The sequence below is a fragment of the Entelurus aequoreus genome, linkage group LG09, assembly GCF_033978785.1.
Source record: "Entelurus aequoreus isolate RoL-2023_Sb linkage group LG09, RoL_Eaeq_v1.1, whole genome shotgun sequence".
Lineage (NCBI taxonomy): Eukaryota > Metazoa > Chordata > Actinopteri > Syngnathiformes > Syngnathidae > Entelurus > Entelurus aequoreus.
Genome location: NC_084739.1, coordinates 12471344 through 12490962, shown reverse-complemented (window position 1 = coordinate 12490962; position 19619 = coordinate 12471344). Strand labels below are relative to the sequence as shown.

At 33.9% G+C, this 19619-nt stretch overlaps 1 protein-coding gene across 3 annotated transcripts in view; it reads left to right on the top strand.

Annotated features, from left to right (window-relative positions):
• Positions 1-8711, top strand: part of LOC133656766 (cystatin-like) — a 45981-nt gene extending 37270 nt beyond the window's left edge. For 2 of the 3 annotated variants that reach the window (XM_062057607.1, XM_062057605.1), the window contains exon 6: positions 5031-6310. The gene's annotated coding sequence lies outside the window, so the exon portion shown is untranslated. Of the gene's footprint in view, positions 1-5030; positions 6311-8643 lie in introns of those variants that run through there. The other variant, XM_062057606.1, reaches the window with a different exon arrangement.
• The last annotated feature ends 10908 nt before the right edge of the window (positions 8712-19619 follow it).

Below are 19619 nucleotides of genomic sequence, written 5' to 3'. Positions count from 1 at the left end.
CATGACATGACAATCAACAATGTCCCCACAAAGAAGGATAAAAACAACTGAAATATCCTTGATTGCTGATACAAAGTAGATGCGGGAAATATAGCTCAAAGGAAGACATGAAACTGCTACAGGAAAATACCAAAAAAAGAGAAAAAGCCACTAAAATATGATGATTTCTGCTGGTGGTGTGCCTCCGGATTTTTTTTAACGCAAAAAATGTGCCTGGGCTCAAAAAAGGTTGAAAAACACTGGTCTAGACATGGCATCACACCCTTTGGTCACCTTTAAACTCTACTAATCCAATATTGTAATGCTTCCTGAGGCTGAGCCAATCAGTGGCCACGATACTAAACCGCCTGCTCTGTCTGATTGCTTTGGTCTCCTCTGTTGGCCAATACTACTTTGAGTATAGATATTTTTAGTTCATTCAGCCATTTTTATGCTTAGACATGCTTAATTTAGAGCCATTGCAATATTTGAAGTATATTTTGGACGACTGTACACGCTTATCATGCTTCTCTATCCACCGTCATTGAAGTGTAGCTAAGCTTGCGTGGCACATGGGCGACAAGTGGGCCGCAGTTGTGAAATCAAAATGAACTTTACATTTACCAACTTTTCGAGATCGTTTTTTTTCCCTACCATCTGTGCAATCTCCACGCACTTAAGACTTTGTCTGCGCAACTCAGAAGATTATTCAGTGATGTAAACCACCAGTGCTCCACTTTCTTGATTCTAGTTTTACATGATTTCTATGCTAAACTGTGTGAAGAGACAGTTTGGGGGGGGGGCTATGGAGGAGTTCATGATTTTGGGACAGATGGCATTTAGCTCTAGCTGTGCCGAACTCAGTGGGACCCAAAGCTTAAGAGGTTAGGCCTGTCAAAACCACTCTGTTCATTTAGCGCCTAACAAAGTCGGGACTGCCAGCCTGTTCCGTTTAATAAACTTAAGATTTTTCCTTTTGTTGATGTCCGAGCAACATTTTTTTGCAACCCGATGACCCCCCGAATAACCTGAAATGCACCAGCAGACAGCGGCTATGAATCGATGCGATATCACCCTTTGTTTTTCCCGCTCCCAACAATGCATCACGATGGCGATGATTGATATGTAAAGTTGGAAAAGTGTCGTTGGACACGTTGAAACACTGAAATACTGCAGTATTGTTGTTGTTATTAAAACAATATGCATTGATATACAGTGTAGGGCACCTTGTCTTTCAGCAGCATGAAAAAGTGTCTAAACCTATGACCGGTTTTGTATGGAACTGAGGAAAGGAGTCATCGGGCAAATTAATCGCACACAAAATTCACGTAATTAAATACCGTATTTTTCGGAGTATAAGTCGCTCCGCAGTATAAGTCGCACCGGCCGAAAATGCATAATAAAGAAGGAAGAAAACATATATAAGTCGCACTGGAGTATAAGTCGCATTTTTGGGGGAAATTGATTTGATAAAAGCCAACACCAAGAATAGACATTTGGAAATGCAATTTCAAATAAATAAAGAATAGTGAACAACAGGCTGAATAAGTGTACGTTATATCAGTGGTCCCCGACCTTTTTGTAGCTGGGGACCAGTCAACGCTTTAAAATTTGTCCCATGGACGGATGATGTATATATTGTGTTTTTTATGTTGATTTAATAAAAATAAAAACAAATACAAATTTTTTTTTTTTTTTTTTTTTAAATTTCTTGCGGGGCCCGGTACCAATCGGTCCGCGGACCGGTACCGGGCCGCGACCCAGTGGTTGGGGACCACTGCGTTATATGATGCATAAATAACCAACTGAGAAGGTGCCTGGTATGTTAACGTAACATATTATGGTAAGAGTCATTCAAATAACTATAACATATAGAACATGCTATACGTTTACCAAACAATCTGTCACTCCTAATCACTAAATCCCATGAAATCTTATACGTCTAGTCTCTTATGTGAATGAGCTAAATAATATTATTTGATGTGAAAAAAAACTGCGACTTATAGTCCGAAAAATACGGTAACTGAATTTAAAAAAATGCTAATGTCTTTTTTTTTACCAATACAAAAATATTGTGAGGCAACCACAATGTATATTGCTGTTAATTGGTTCCATGCATGACCAGGATATATTAATGTCCGCTAAGTAGGAATCATTACTGGTAAATGTCTTGAACATGAGTAAAAAAAAAAAAAAAAAATATATATATATATTTATCTCATCATAACTTACCTTGTTATGAAGAAAACTGTTGTATTAACACTACACCGATTGTAATGTTTAAGATGTGTACATAGTGAGTACAGGGAGTGAATATATGTTATGAAGTGGAAAAGGGGTAGAATTAAATAAGCATTGCTTCTTTCTACTCCTTTTTGGACATGTTGTAAAGAACATTTTAAATGTGATGCATCATTTTGAAACTATATATGTTCGAATAAAACCAATCTGAATTAATTAGCGTAAAAAACTGTTTTGTAAATACATTTTTCAACATTATAAGAGCCCTTTTAGACATGAAATAACACTCTTTAGACACCTTTACACTCTTTTAATCCAATATTGTAATGCTCCCTCCGGCTGAGCCAATCAGTGGCCAGGATACTGAAAGGCGTGATCTTTCATCTAGTGGCCAATAGTATTGATATATTTTTTTAGTTCATTTAGCCATTTAATGGTTGAAAATGCTTAACTTAGGGCAAAAATGTTGTAAAATAAGCTTACATTTTTTTTGATAAGAAACTGCGATGTGCACACTAAAAAATATTGGGTTATTTTGATAACCCAATTTATGAGTTGCTCGTGTTGGGTTAAATTTTGGAGTTATATTTATGAATAGAAATAATTTTTTGGGGTTATAAGGGTATTATTTTAACTCAATTTCTGGATTTTCTAAATTATGAACCATTTTAGGTGGTTTTTCAACGAGTAGCGTAAAAGTATTTTTTTAATTAAAAAGTTTATTTTTTCTTGAAGGGAATTTTATTATGGATTCATCTCATGAACATTATTTACAATCACCCAACATTGAGTGAGCATAACTCAACTTTTTGATAACCCAATTTATGAGTTGCTAGTGTTGGATTACATTTTTTTGTTATTTTTATGAATAGCAATCCATTTTTTGGGTTATAAGGGTATTATTTTAACTCAATTTCTGGGTTTTCAAAATGAAGAACCATTTTTAGGTTGTTTTTCAACGAGTAACGCATTTTTGCGTAAAAGGCTTTTTTTTTAATTAAAAAGTTACTTTTTTCTTGAAGGGAATTTTATTATGCATTAATCTCATTAACATTATTTACAATCACCCAACATTGAGTTCACATAACTCAACTTTTGGGTTAAATAATTCAATCCGATAGTTTGGTTGGGAATAACCCAACATTGAGTGAGCATAACTCAACTTTTTGATAACCCAATTTATGAGTTGCTAGTGTTGGGTTACATTTTTTGAGTTATTTTTATAAATAGCAATCAATTTTTTGGGTTATAAGGATATTATTTTAACTGAATTTCTGGGTTTTCAAAATTAAGAACCATTTTTTGGTTGTTTTTCAACGAGTAACACATTTTTGTGTAAAAGGCTTTTTTTAAATTAAAAAGCTACTTTTTTCTTGAAGAGAATTTTATTATGCATTAATCTCATGAACATTATTTACAATCACCCAACATTTAGTGAGCATAACTCAACTTTTTGATAACCCAATTTATGAGTTGCTAGTGTTGGGTTAAATTTTAGAGTTATTTTTATGAATAGCAATCGATTTTTTGGGTTATAAGGGTATTATTTTAACTCAATTTCTGGGTTTTCAAAATTAAGAACCATTTTTAGGTCGTTTTTCAACGAGTAACGCATTTTTGCGTAAAAGGCTTTTTTAAATTAAAAAGTTACTTTTTTCTTGAAGGGAATTTTATTAAGCATTAATCTCATTAACATTATTTACAATCACCCAACATTGAGTGAGCATAACTCAACTTTTTGATAACCCAATTTATGAGTTGCTAGTGTTGGGTTAAATTTTAGAGTTATTTTTATGAATAGCAATCCATTTTTTGGGTTATAAGGGTATTATTTTAACTCAATTTCTGGGTTTTCAAAATTAAGAAACATTTTTAGGTTGTTTTTCAACGAGGAACACATTTTTGCGTAAAAGTCTTTTTTTAATTAAGTTACTTTTTTCTTGAAGGGAATTTTATTATGCATTAATCTCATTAACATTATTTACAATCACCCAACATTGAGTGAGCATAACTCAACTTTTTGATAACCCAATTTATGAGTTGCTAGTGTTGGGTTAAATTTTAGAGTTATTTTTATGAATAGCAATCCATTTTTTGGGTTATAAGGGTATTCTTTTAACTCAATTTCTGGGTTTTCAAATTTAAGAACCATTTATAAGTTGTTTTTCAACGAGTAACGCATTTTTGCGTAAAATGCTTTTTTAAATTAAAACGTTACTTTTTTCTTGAAGGGAATATTATTATGCATTAATCTCATTAACATTATTTGAGTGAGCATAACTCAACTTTTGGGTTAAATAATTCAACCCGATAGTTTGGTTGGGAATAACCCAACATTGAGCTATCATAACTCAACTTTTTGGTTAAATAATTCAATGCAAAAGTTGGGTTGAAAAAAATTAACCCAAAATGTTGAGTTAAAATAACACAAATAAGGGGTTCCTCCTTTTCTGAACCAGCAGTTGGGTTAAAATTGGGTTATTTTTTAACCCAACGTTTTTTAGTGTGTGGAACAATCAAAATGTTGTCCCACCCTTAGTGTACAGTTGTCTGATGCTTAGTTTATTGATAGAATGTTGTAGAGGAAAAATTGGGTGCACCACTTTTTTGACTGGGTCTTAGCACTTATCTTGGGTCACATGGTGTCCAATTTGGGAAGACGTTGTTGGCCACAAGAGGGAAACATACTTCAGCGTACACTTAGTTATCATGTCTCCTGTACAAACACCTGCTTGACTCACCTGTATTTCAGCACAAACCTTGACTAAATGTTCTTTGTCATCATCCCCACTTCTCTAAATTTGTTTCAGTGTTCCAGGAGGTCAAAGGTCAAAGCGGTGACCTCAAAGAGAGAGAGCGACAGAGAGGCCACCCTGACATTTGACCTCTAACCGGGCGTGTGGCGGCTTAACCCTGGAGGACACCGCACAACAATGGCTAGGCACGTGCCTGGGCCTGGTCGCCATGGTAACAAAGGACCTTTAGGGACCAGAAGTAAAAAAAAAAGGGGGGTCTGTACAGGTCATAGCTTAGTCTTTATTGTGATCTGTGTTAACCATCTGCTGCCAATTGACTGGGTTATAGTAGGACACGTCCTTTGAAGGGGGGCTGACTGAGTAATCTCTGCAGGCAACTGTGAAGGTGCTTTTTAATTCTCACAATCACCTGGAGAGATTCTGCAGTTTGTCTCATAACGGGATCATAAATCATTTTATTGGGATTAACAAGCAGTGCACAACCTCAGCAGGCATGCGTCTTACATGTCAAAATACGGGAACATATTCAAAATCATGCAGACGTGCTTGTAGTTTGCAACATACTGAGAGCAGTTTCTGATATTTTGGTTATATAGTACAACACGGTGTATCGCTGCTAACCCCAGTAACAAAAATGTTATTCATCTTAACACAAAAGGCAGGAAAATCATGTGATTTCTCCTAACCAACCAGCAAAAAGAGGTAACCATAATAATTCAAGCGTTGCAAAGAAATCTCATGAAAGATAAGCGTCATATGTATATTGCTATATTTTTTATCCTAGATATAACTAACTATATTGTTAAAAATGTAGAAAACTGACATTTTGGGGATGAAAATGAAGTTTTTCAAGATGATCTTCTAGACCAAATGTATAGTAGTAAAATTAGTTCCTACAACATTTAGATTTAGTGTGGAAAAAGTCGTTTTAAGGAGAGACAAAATCAATTAGCAATGCTACAAATATAAATTGTTCATAAATGATTTATAATATGGGTACGCTACTTGTATTATTTGGGCCGTTGCTGGAGGGTTTACACTTTGGAACATCATTGGCTTTGTTTCCTCATCTGAGTGGCACGTGGATGTATAAAATATGTAATTTTCATTTGGTTCAATTTGGTTGATAAAATTGTGACTTTTTCAACCCCCTCTCCCTCAAAAAAATATTATTTCCAGGAAAAAAAGGTACTATAACTATACTTTTTAAATACATTGGAAACAATTATAAAAAATATTGCTTTATTTTCATATTTTAAACTTGTTTTTTTATTTAAATATGACTGTTCATTAAATATAAAAAACAACTTGTTTTTCAAGACAAAAATACTACAGTGCTTTGCTCTTTGACTATTATTGCAAAACATTCAAGAAAAAAACCCAACTGTTTTACAAAAACACATTTTCCTTAAAGTACAACTTTAATTATTGAATTATTACCTAAGAAACCTACAACCTTTTTTCAAGAAAAAAAATGACTTAATTTTCTAGATTTTACAAAAACATTTTTTTTTTGTAGAACACTAATTTATTAATTAAATATTACGAAAAATCTTTGACATTTGTTATATTGGAAAGAAAACCACATTTTGTTTTTCGTACATGTTTTTTCAACTCCCCAGAAAACTTTAATTCCAGAAAAATTGTATTTTACTGTACTTTTTAAATGTATTTAGAAACAATTATGAAAACATATTGCTTTAATTTATTCATATTATTAAAAAAAAATTTTATTATTTAAATGTGACTGTTCATTGAATATAAAAACGTGTTTTTCAAGACAAAACTATTATTTTGTTCTACTGTTACAAAACATGTTCAAGAAAAAAAAAATCTATGACTTTATTGGTTAATACAGAATCCCCACATTTCTTCGAGGACAATTAGTTATCTAAATAATACAAATAAAAAACTAAGAAAAATATGACTTCATTTAAAAGTATAAAAAAAAAACACACCACCTTTCTTTTAGAAAATTTATTTTATTCTTTAAATATTAGGGGGAAAAAACTTTTGAAGAAAAATAACACTTTATTCATTAAATATAAAAACAAAAACACATTTCTTCTTGAAAAAATGCTTAATTCTCTAAATATTACAAAAAACGAAAAATATATATTTAGTCTTTAAATATTACAAAAACATCTTTTTAAAATCACTTTATTCTCCAAATATTACAAAAACCTTCTTTAGAAAAATAGGACTATTTATTAAATATTACAAAAAAACACAATTCTTGTTGGAAAAAAATAAATACATGACTCTTTAAATATTGCAAAAAAAACCTTCTCGAAAAATATATCTGTAGTCTTTAAGTAATACAAAAACATTTTTTGAAATCACTTCATTCTCCAAATATTACAAAAACCTTATTTAGAAAAAAACTACTATTCATTAAATATTACAAAAAAACACAACTCTTCTTGGAAAAAATAAATACTTGACTCTAAATTTTATTTAAAAAACTTGTCGAAAAATATAGCTTTAGTCTTGAAAATTTACAAAAACATCTTTTTTAAATCACTTTATTCACTTTATTAAATATTACAAAAAAAACACGATTTTTCTTGGAAAAATAAATACCTGACTCTCTAAATATTAAAAAAAAACTTGTCGAAAAATATATATTTAGCCTTGAAGTATTACAAAAACTTATTTTTTTTAAATCACTTTATTCTCCAAATATTACAAAAACATTCTTTCAAAAAATATGACTATTCATTAAATATTACAAAAAAATTAAAAATATTATTGGGAAAAAAATACTTCACTCTCTAAGTATTACAAAAAACTTGTCGAAAAATATGTCTGTAGTGTTTAAATATTACAAAACATTTTTAAAATCACTTTATTCTCCAAATGACAAAAGCCTTCTTTAGAAAAATATGACTATTCATTAGATATTACAAAAAAAAATTTAAAATTTTTTTCTTGAGAAAAACATTACTTGACTCTCTAAATATTACAAAAAAATGTCTTGAAAAATGCGACTTTATTCAATAAATATTAAAAAAAAACACCCATTGTTTTTTTTTATTTAAACAATGACCTTCTTTAATCTCGAAGTATTACAGAAACCACAAGGTGTTATAGAAAAAGGATAAGTTGAATGAAAATGAGGTGTATGTGACCCTGAGTGGAACAAGGTTGGTAGTAGAGTGCATGTGTACCTAATATGAGTATCACATTTACTTCATTTGTCACTGATTGTCTCCTGAAGGCGACTCTCTCTCTCTTCCTCTGTTCCCTTGCCCTCCCTTGTCTGGTCCCTCTTCACATCTTCTCTGCTGTGTTTTGGTGAAATCTCAGCTGGCAACTGTGAGTCGTTCACTTGCTCCTCTCACAATGGCCTCTGGGATTATGCTAAACGCGGTCGCCTCGGCTTCCCCTCGCCCCATCGACCGGCATCAGCGACGCCCTTTTTTTTTTTTTTTTTTGGAAGACGCGCGGGAAAAGAGACTGAGCGCTCTCAATGAAGATGTCGCTGCAATTACACAGTCTGCTCTCTCGCTCCTCCTCCTCCATGTCTTTTCAAGCACACCCTACTCTTTCATGGTGCATGCCTCTTTTTTCCCCCCTCTCCTATTCTCACATTCCAGATGCTTGTGCTGCCATCTTGACTTACAGTGATGTGTACTGTACACGGCTGGCTATTGTGTCCGTGCAGAATGAAGGTAGCCGAGCATGAGGAGAAATGTGCGTCTTCTGAGTGGAAGAAGTGTCTGATGCGGATGATACTGCATCAGGAACTGATTGGCCCGTTGTCCTACAGCCAACAGTGCCTGATGCATTACCTTCAGCATGGAAAGAAACGTCATAGAACTACAGTGCAAGACGTCTGTGACGCTGAAGCAGGTAAAACCAGACTTTATATCACGGCCAAATGGCTCCTTTCTGCTTTTTACACCAATATTCCAAGCACTTGCTCTGTAATGTCTGCCCTCATCTGTGCATTCAGCGAGTAAAATAAACGTTTTAGTGCAGACTCAACCCTTTGGTGCTCTTCTTTGGCTTTGTTTTCTACCGTTTTCCACCATGTTGGACCCTCTTGAAAGGTCACGATGGCCGAAATCGCCCTTTGCAGATGTTGGATGTTCATAAACACGACCAAAGCTGCTGACTATCATCATCATCATCATTAGGGACCGCAATTTCCCTTTGGGACAGAGGACCCTATTGTAATTGTAAGGTTTTATTATTATTCTTTATTATACCGCCGCCTCTTTGAGCTGTAATTTGACCCCCTTAACATGCTTCACTCACCATATTTGACACACACATCAGGACTGGCGAAAATTGCGATCTAATAAAAAAACCTAGCCCCAAAACTCAAAATTGTGCTCTAGCGCCCCCTAGGAAGAAAACAGACACAACTGCCAGTAACTCCCACTAGGAATGTCAGAGAGACATGAAACAAAAACCTATATGTAGGTCTCACTTAGACCTAGATTTCATACACTGACATCCTTCAGCAAAAATCAACAGGAAGTTTGCAATTCCCCCTTAAAACAAACGTTTTGTAAAAACAGTCACTTTTGCCTCTTTGAGCTATAATTTGACCCCCTTAACATGTTTCAAAACTCACCAAACTGGACACACACATCAGGACTGGCAAAAATTGCGATCTAATAAAAAACCCAATCCCAAAACTCAAAATTGCGCTCTCGCGCCCCCTTGGAAGAAAACACAGACAAAACTGCTCCTAGGAAGAAAACACAGACAAAACTGCCTGCAACTCCCAGTAGGAATGTTGTAGAGACATGAAACAAAAACCTCTATGTAGGTCTCACTTAGACATATATATTGACAACCCCCAGCAAAAATCAACAGGAAGTTTGCAATTCCCCCTTCAAAACAAAAGTTTTGTAAAAACCGGTCACCTTTTTTCAAAAATGATCTCCTCTGAGCACGTTTGTCGTGTCAGCTTCAAACTAGCACAGGAGAGAGATTGAACCCTTCTGATTAAAAGTTGACGAAAGAGTTTGGATTTTATGTGCCGTCAAAGTCGGTCCCGTCCATCACTGCAGCTTTAATTTTTTTTTATTTATTTTTTTTGTTTCTTATACAGTCGTGGTCAAAAGTTTACATACACTTGTAAAAAACACTTGAGTTTCCAATAATTTCTACAACTCTTATTTTTTTTTGTGATAGAGTGATTGGAGCACATACTTGTTGGTCACAAAAAACATTAATGAAGTTTGGTTCTTTTATGAATTTATTATGGGTCTACTGAAAATGTGACCAAATCTGCTGGGTCAAAAGTATTGTGGCCAAACAGCTCAAATTTTGTTTAATCTGAAATAACTTTTTCATCTTTGTCCATGTGATGTCAGATGAAACAAAAATTGAGCTGTTTGGCCACAATACCCAGCAATATGTTTGGAGGTGAAACGGTGAGGCATTTAATCCCAGCAACACCATTCCTACCGCCAAGCATGGTGGTGGCAGTATTATGCTCTGGGCCTGTTTTGCTGCCAATGGAACTGGTGCTTTACAGAGAGTAAATGGGACAATGAAAAAGGAGGATTACCTCCAAATTCTTCAGGACAACCTACAATCATCAGCCCGGAGGTTGGGTCTTGGGCGCAGTTGGGTGTTCCAACAGGACAATGACCCCAAACACACGTGAAAAGTGGTAAAGGAATGGCTAAATCAGGCTAGAATGAAGGTTTTAGAATGGCCTTCCCAAAGTCCTGACTTAAACGTGTGGACAATGCTGAAGAAACAAGTCCATGTCAGAAAACCAACACATTTAGCTGAACTGCACCAATTTTGTCAAGAGGAGTGGTCAAAAATTCAAGCAGAAACTTGTGGATGGCTACCAAAAGCGCCTTATTGCAGTGAAACTTGCCAAGTACATGTAACCAAATATTAACATTGCTGTATGTATACTTTTGACCCAGCACATTTTCAGTAGACCCATAATAAATTCATAAAAGAACCAAACTTCATGAATGTTTTTTGTGACCAACAAGTATGTGCTCCAATCACTCTATCACAAAAAAATAAGAGTTGTAGAAATGATTGGAGACTCAAGACAGCCATGACATTATGTTCTTTACAAGTGTATGTCAACTTTTGACCACGACTGTACATTTCCATGATCAGAAAGGAGCAGATGGAAGAATAATATTCTTATATTTATCCGTCCCCTTTTTAACACAAATTATTTTAGATGACTTCATCACTGATCCCTCCACCAACACCCGAACTCCAACATACTTTTTAATTTTCGTTCAAGCATTTTCACAATGACACGTCCAATCTAACGATATAATGCAAGTTGTCTCTTTTTGTAACTCTTTTTAAATTCAAAAATATTCTTGCAACTTTTTAAGTCTTTCTTTAGAGAATTCCATGCTTCCACACCAGCAACAGACAAGCACATTTGTTTCAAGTTTGTTCGTGCTCTTGGATGTTTAAAGTCATACGGCCTCCTGTCATTCTCATCTTCAGACGTGAACACGAATAACTTTAGTAAGTCCTTCGGAATAACTTTATTTCTAGCTTTCAACATCACTAATAGAGTATGCGATTCTACAAAGTCTTTGAGTTTTAAAAATCCTGACCTAATGAAGAGTGGATTTGTGTGGTCTCTATATCCTACTTTTAAAAATAATACAAATTGCTCTTTTCTGTAAAAGAAATAAAGGCATTATGTTGCTGTGATTTGTATTTCTGCACAATAATTGAAATGATGTAGACCAGGGGTGTCCAAAGTGCGGCCCGGGGGCCATTTGCGGCCCGCAGCTAATTGTTTACCGGCCCGCCACACATTCTAGAAATACTATTGTAAAAATAAAAAAGAACATTAAAAAAAGTGGAATGAGGTGAAATCTAACGAGAAAAAGTTGCAATGTTGACACAAAAGCTGCCATGCAGGCTGTTTTTTTTTTCTTTTGTCTTTCTTCATTTTTCTTTTTTTGCCATTGCTCAAAAAAATAAATAGATAATGACAAAAAATCCATGTTATAATGAATTATTTTCAGGGCTCCAATTACTTCAAATATTTCACTTTAAAATGTTTTATGTGGTAAATATTGCATATATTGTGTAGTAGCCATATAAAAACATCAAAGTTTTCTTTGAAAAAAGCGCATAAAACAGACAAAATAATAGTTCCAGCATAAAATCGACAGATATATCGGAAGTTGAGCTCCTAACTTAAGTGTTGAAAGTAAAAGAAAAACCTAATAAAAATGTATCACTTTATGAGTGGGGCACCTTTTGGATCCCAAATATATTTAGTGATTTTTTATTTTTATTTTCACTGTGATTACTCAAAAATATGAAAGACTTAAAATCAATGGTGTCCTGCATTATTGATGTTTTAGGGCTCTAATTACTAAATACTGCATATTTCAGTTTTACTATAAAAAAACTAAGTTGTTTTTGACAGAAAAACCATAAAAAATTTGTTTTAATTTGTATTACTTTATATCAACTTGAAGTTGATATAGAGATTTACTGTAAGCGTTAAATAATGAAAAGAAAAAAAATAATCTGACTTATTTTTAACATTTTAATGACTGAGACCCTTTATGGTCCCCGGGTAAAATAAATGAAAAATGCATATATTTTGTTATGGTTTGAAAATGAAAAATATCAAAATGGCCCCCACATGCTTTAATTTTTCCGTGTGCGGCCTTCAGTGGAAAAAGGTTGGACACCCTTGATGTAGAATAATTGAGCAATCTAACATTCTCATTGTATTATATTACCTTCTTTCTTCTTCTATTACCATTGTTCAAACACTGATGACATCTATTAAACAAGACAAGAAGCAAGGAATTAAAAACAGAGACAGAATAAAATTTGGCTCAATTGAGGAGAAACGTCTGTGCTGTACTCTTACACAGTCTCCCAACACGCTCTGGCGAAAGATTGTACGCCTCCTCTTTTATTTGGACTTTCCCTGATTACATGGCAACAACTGTTTCTAAGGGACGGGGGTCGTAAACAGCCATCGCCTTTGATTAAAACCGTTCAAAGAAAAGGTCGCCTGGAGGGGAGTATGGTCCTGCTTCCTCTCCGCTTTGTAGTTCTCGGGTCAAGACAAATTATTTCTGTGGATTACAATACATCAAAGAAACAGAACACCTTCATGTTGCTTCCCATCCTACACAGTGGAGTTTTACAAGCCTTCTTCTTGGTAGGATCAAAGACAGCTTTTGTCTTCTCGCCGGGAACTCGTGGCAACACAAAGTTTTGTGATAACTTAGATGCAATCATTCTGACATCCATGTCTCTCTGGGGAGAATGTCAGCATTTGCAGCCACGACCTATCGAAATGATGGCGCTCCAGCTCACTTGTTACCCAAATAAGGACAAGTGGAATCCAAGTGGGTACAGAACGTATTCAGACCCCTTTCAAATGTAATTGCAGCCATATGTTAACATCCAATTAATGCGATTTTTTTTGTGTGCAATTGTATTAAAAAAGAAAAACTGAAATATTACATGGTCATAAGTAGTGTTGTCCCGATACCAAAATGTATTTTGATACTTTTTGGTACTTTTCGGTACTTTTCTAAATAAATGGTACCACAAAAACTGGCATTATTGGCTTTATTTTAACCAAAAATCTTAGGGCATATTAAACATATGTTTCTTATTGCAAGTTTGTCCTTAAATAAAATAGTGAACATACAAGATGACTTTTCTTTAGTAGTAAGTAAACAAACAAAGGCTCCTAATTTAGCTGCTGAAATATGCAGTAACATATTGTGTCATTTTCCCTTCTATTATTTTGTCAAAATTATGAGGGACAAGTGGTAGAAAATGGATTATTAATCTACTTGTTCATTTACTGTTAATATCTGGTTATTTTCTCTTTTAACATGTTCTATCTACACTTCTGTTAAAATGTAATAATCACTTATTCTTCTGTTGTTTGGATACTTTACATTAGTTTTGGATGATACCAGAAATTTAGGTATCAATCCGATACCAAGTCGTTACAGGATCATACATTGGTCATATTCAAAGTCCTCATGTGTCCAGGGACATATTTCCTGAGTTTATAAACATAATATAAATTTAAAAAAATATATATATATATTTTGTGATGCTAAAAAATATCGATGTAATCATAGTAGTATTGACTACTATACGCTCCTGTACTTGGTATCATTACAGTGTAGGTCCACCAATGGCGTTTGTTTACATTGTGACACCGGTGAGTTACGGTGTGTAGTGAAGCATGTTTAGCTATTCCTCGTCCTGCAGGGATGATACTTGTAAGAAACTTACTTTATTTGTCGCCATGGAGACGAGGATTAGTGATTTAGAAGTAGACTTTAGCCGCTAGCTAGCTAGCCATGTCTTAAAGCACCTCTTCCTGAGGGCATTTCAGTGTTAGAAATTCAGGTTTGGTTGATATCAGCACTTAATTATCAACAATTATATCATCTGAGAAATGGACATTGAAACAGTGTAGGTCTGACTTGGTAGGATATGTACAGCGAGCAGTGAACATAGTGAGCTCAGAAAGCATAAGAACAAGTATATACATTTGATTAATTACAATCCGGGGAGGTGGGATGTGGTGGGGGGAGGGTGTTAGTCTAGGGTTGTAGTTGCCTGGAGGTATTCTTTTAGTGCGGTTTTGAAGGAGGATAGAGATGCACTTTCTTTTACACCTGTTGGGAGTGCATTCCATATTGATGTGGCATAGAAAGAGAATGAGTTAAGACCTTTGTCGGATCGGAGTCTGGGTTTAACGTGGTTTGTGGAGCTCCCCCTGGTGTTGTGGTTTTGGCGGTCATTTACGTTATGGAAGTAGTTTGACATGTACTTCGGTATCAGGGAGCTGTAGCGAATTTTATAGACTAGGCCAGTGGTTCTTAACCTTGTTGGAGGTACCGTACCCCACCAGTTTCATATGCGCATTCACCGAACCCGAACCGTAATCATAAAATTATGTTGTTATAATATATTAAAGAAATACTAATAAAGATATATTTTACAAACGGAAAGTTACCGGAATGTACACATAATCCCATGTTTACATCTCATTGTGCAACATGTGAATGTTTAAGTGGGAACTAAATGCGATATCTGAAAGGGGTACACATTATTTCCAAAGTAGGAACCCCACCCAGACATATAATACTAGTACACAGCTCATGAAAAACAATATGTTATAGTCATTGTAAGTGGGCCAAAACACTTATATTAGAAAATAATCTCATGGAAATGACTGCTGTCATTTGATTATAATAATAAAACATTGAACTTGTTATTTAGTCAGGTCTGGGACAGGTGTGCTGCAGGTGTGACCACAGTGTTTGTGCACGTCTAACGTCGCTCACATGCTCTCCACCAAATGCTCAAGGAGTTTTTGAGATTGCTCACACATATGGAAAATTAGAGGGAACATTGTTTGGGGGTATCCATAATACGCCGACAGGGAGAAGTTTTTATTTACACGATGAGTCGGGCGCGTCTTGACCTCCGCGGCAGAGGCTCTGTCGAACCCCTGAGGCCGACTCACCGAACCCCTCGCGTTCGATCGAACCCAGGTTAAGAACCACTGAACTAGGCTCAGTGCAAGTTGTTTTACTCTGCAGTAGGGAGGTGGGAGAAAGTTACACAAAGTCAACTATCACTGCAAGCCCTCCACCAGTCGGGGCTTTATGGCAGAGTGGCCCGACAGAAACCTTTCCTCGGTGCAAGACGTATAAAAGCCTGCATAGATTTAGCCAAAAAAACACATGAAGGACTCCCAGACTACGAAAAGTACGATTCTCTGGTCTGATGAGACCAAGATTGAACGTTTTAGCACTAATTCCAAGCGGAGAAAACCAGGCACTGCTCATCCCCTGCCCAATACAATCCCGACATGGTGGTGGCAGCATCATGCTATGAGGGTGTATTTAGCTGCAAGGACAGGACGACTGGTTGCGATTGAAGGCAAGATGAGTGTGGCCAAGTACAGAGATATCCTGGAAGAAAACATCTTCAAGAGTGATCAGGGCCTCAGATTGGGCCAAAGGTTCACCTTGCAAACAAGACAATGACCCTAAGCTCACAGCTAAAATAACAAAGCAGTGGCTTCGAAACAACTCTGTGACCATTTCTGACTAGCCCTGACCTAAACCCAACTGAGCATCTCTGTAGAGACCTGACAATGGATGTCCACCAACATTCACCATTCATCCTGACAGAACTGGAGAGGATCTGCAAGGAAGAATGGCAGAGGATCCCCAAATTCATGTGTGAAAACGTATTGCATCATTGAAGTTCCATGGCTGTATTAGCTTCAAGTTGCTTCTACTCAACACTGAGCAAAGGGTCTGAATCAGGGGCGTCACTAGCTTTTAAGGACACGGGGGGCTTAGCCCCCAGGAGATGCAGGATGCGAGCGAACGTAGCGCACGAGCACAAAACTTCACAAACGGCTAACAAAGACTTAGAAACTATTCTTTGTTATTATTATTATTTCAGTCGGTTTAGTTTCAATGTGTGTTCAGTACAACAACAAACATGGGTTTGCACAGTGACATTTTGTTTACAGCCTCAACAAGAAACAATGACTTGCATGATCCTTCAAGATACACTGAAACACAATGCAAGTGGTGGCATTAGCCTCTATGTTATTCATTCACAACATAGAGGCTAATGCCACAACTTTCGCTCACAATACTATAATTGTTTGTTCCCAAATATTTTGAAGTTGCACAGATTACATTTTGGGCACATATGTGACTAAAATGGTTGTAAATTCAAGCCCTGGAAATATTACTTAATTACTTGAATTAAAGTAATATCTGGATCGGGATAATTTGGCTTGTATATAATATATGTATATATATATATATATATATATATATATATATATATATATATATATATATATATATATATATATATATATATATATATATATATATATATATATATATATATATATATATATATTATGGCAAGCCGTAAAGGAAATTAAATATATATGGAAGTCTGAATAGAAATGAGAAACTTTTATATATACTGTAAATAAGAAAGACTTAGAGTCCGTCTGCTGATCTGAAAAAGAGCCGAAGCTGTCAAAGAGCTGAGGGACCATCTTCAAAGTGCAATGCTGAAACAAATAATGCAAACAATAAAATGTAACTTCAAGGCTTGAGATTAACGTAGTCCTGTCGTCCCGGGGACGGTAAAAAAAATGCACGGGACGAAATTAAATGCTCCCTCGGATGATGGCTTTTAACCATTTGTTTTCTTTTTCTCTTTATGTATTTATTCATTTTACATTTTATATTAAATGTCTTGGTTTTTCCACCCTCTGAAAATCCTATGAAATGTTTAACAAGCCATCCTATAATAATACAACAGCTATTAATGTAACAATACAATAAAACAAATATATTTAATGATGTTGTTTTCATTATTTTAACAATAGGCTAATGTATATTACTTTATATAGATTCTACAAGAAACACAAAACTTAAAAACTAAATTATTTACAATTGCAGACACAAGGTTCTTGTTCTGCAGTGCTGTGTGCTAATGTGCTTCGTACAACTGCAGGACCGCAAGCAAGGTCGCAGAGAAAATGCGGACTGGATTTTCAGTGATGTGGGCATTTTCTATATGAACAAGTGGAATGGATTGGATACCGACGCACTAAAAAGGCTCTCTACCTTACACTATGAAGTGAGGGGAAACTGAGTGAATAATGACAGGTTATATGATTATTTATTTAAACTCATATTCGGACCACTTTATAATGAATATGTCGGCATGTATTTGTAAAAAAAAAAAAAAGATTGTTTTTTTTGTTTTTTTTTAACACCAAATTATTTAGGGGGGCTTAAGAACATTTTAGGGGGGCTTGAGCCCCCCTAAAATAGGCCTAACAACGCCAATGGTCTGAATCCTTATGACCATGTGATCTTCTAGTTTTTCTTTTTTAATACATTTTCCAAAAATTCTACATATCTGTTTTTCTTCTCTCAAGGTGGAGTGCTTAGTGTACATTATTGAGAAATAAAATGAAATTGATTTTAACAAAAAATTTAAAGTTTTGTTTTATTGAAACATTTAAAGGAATCTGGATACTTTCTGTGCCCATCGTAAGGAACCCCAAAAATCAGTAACTACATTGTATTTTTTTTTTTAATACAGTACATAAAACTGTATTTTATTCATCTGTATTTTTGAGGCCCAAATAATTGATTTTAATAAAAAACTGATAGACTTGGCGTCTCAGTTTCTTTCAAATATATATTTAAAAAAAATAATTGTCTAGGATCAATTAAAATGACTATCCTCTAATTATTACAAAAACTTTTGTTTTTGTAAAATATGACTTTATTCATTAAATATTACACCCCCCACACATCAATTATTCGAGAAAAAAGGTTTCATATATATATATATATATATATATATATATATATATATATATATATATATATATATATATATATATATATATATATATATATAATTTTTTTTTAATAGAAAATATGACTTTATTCATTAAATATTACAGTCTCCCCACCACATTTATTGTAGAATTTTTTTTACAAACTTATTTCTAAAAAAAAATACTTTATTCATTGAATATTACTAAAATGCCCACATTTCTTCTAGATAAATTTACTTTACTCTCCAAACATACAAAAAACAATACTAGAAAAATACAACTTTATTCATTATATAACAAAAAAAAAATTGCTTCTAAATAAAATGACTTTCTTTCTCCTTAACTATTACAGAAAACTACATTTTTTTCTAGAAAAATGTATAACTTTGTTAAATATTCGAGGTGTGATTTGAAATTTTTTAAAACTATTTTTATTAATTGGTGTCTTTATTTGTAGTAATTTATTTTTATGACCCAAAAAAATACAATATCGAGATACAATTTTACATATTTGCAAGCTTTTTAAGTAAATTCAATTAGTTTAAGGCTATTTTAAGCTCTATATAAACTATTTTATCTTTACCAGCAAACTAGTTTGTTTACAATTGTGTGTCACTATTTTTGAAAACCAAATGAACAAAATAAATATATTTTACTTGAACATTTTCAGTGAAAAAAATACTAAGATGTATTTGTATTTATTTAGTGCTCTTTATAATTAATTTTATAATAATTTTTTACATCCTCTTTAAAACTTTTAATACAGTACATGAAACTGTATTTTATTCATAAGTATTGTTGAGGGCCAAATAATTTATTTTAATAAAAAAATAATTGGCTTGGCATCTCATTCTTTCAAATTGGTATTTTAAAACATCATTCCGTAGAATCAATTACAATGACTGTTCTCTAAATATTGCAAAAATGTTTTTGTGAAAATACGAGTTTATTCTCAAAATATTACAAAAACTTTAGTTTAAAAAAAAAAATTACTTCATTCATTAAATATTACACCCCCCCACACATAATTTGTTTGAGATTTTTTTTTTTACAAATATAAAGGTTTTGTTTTTTTAAGAAAAATATGACTTATTACAATCTATCCGCCACATTAATTCTAGAAAAAAAAATATATTCCCTAAAAATTACAACAAACTTATGTCTAAAAAAATACTTTATTCATTAAATATTACAAAAATGCCCACATTTCTTCAAGATAAAAATATTTTACTCTCCAAACAATACTAGAAAAATACAACTTTATTCGTTAC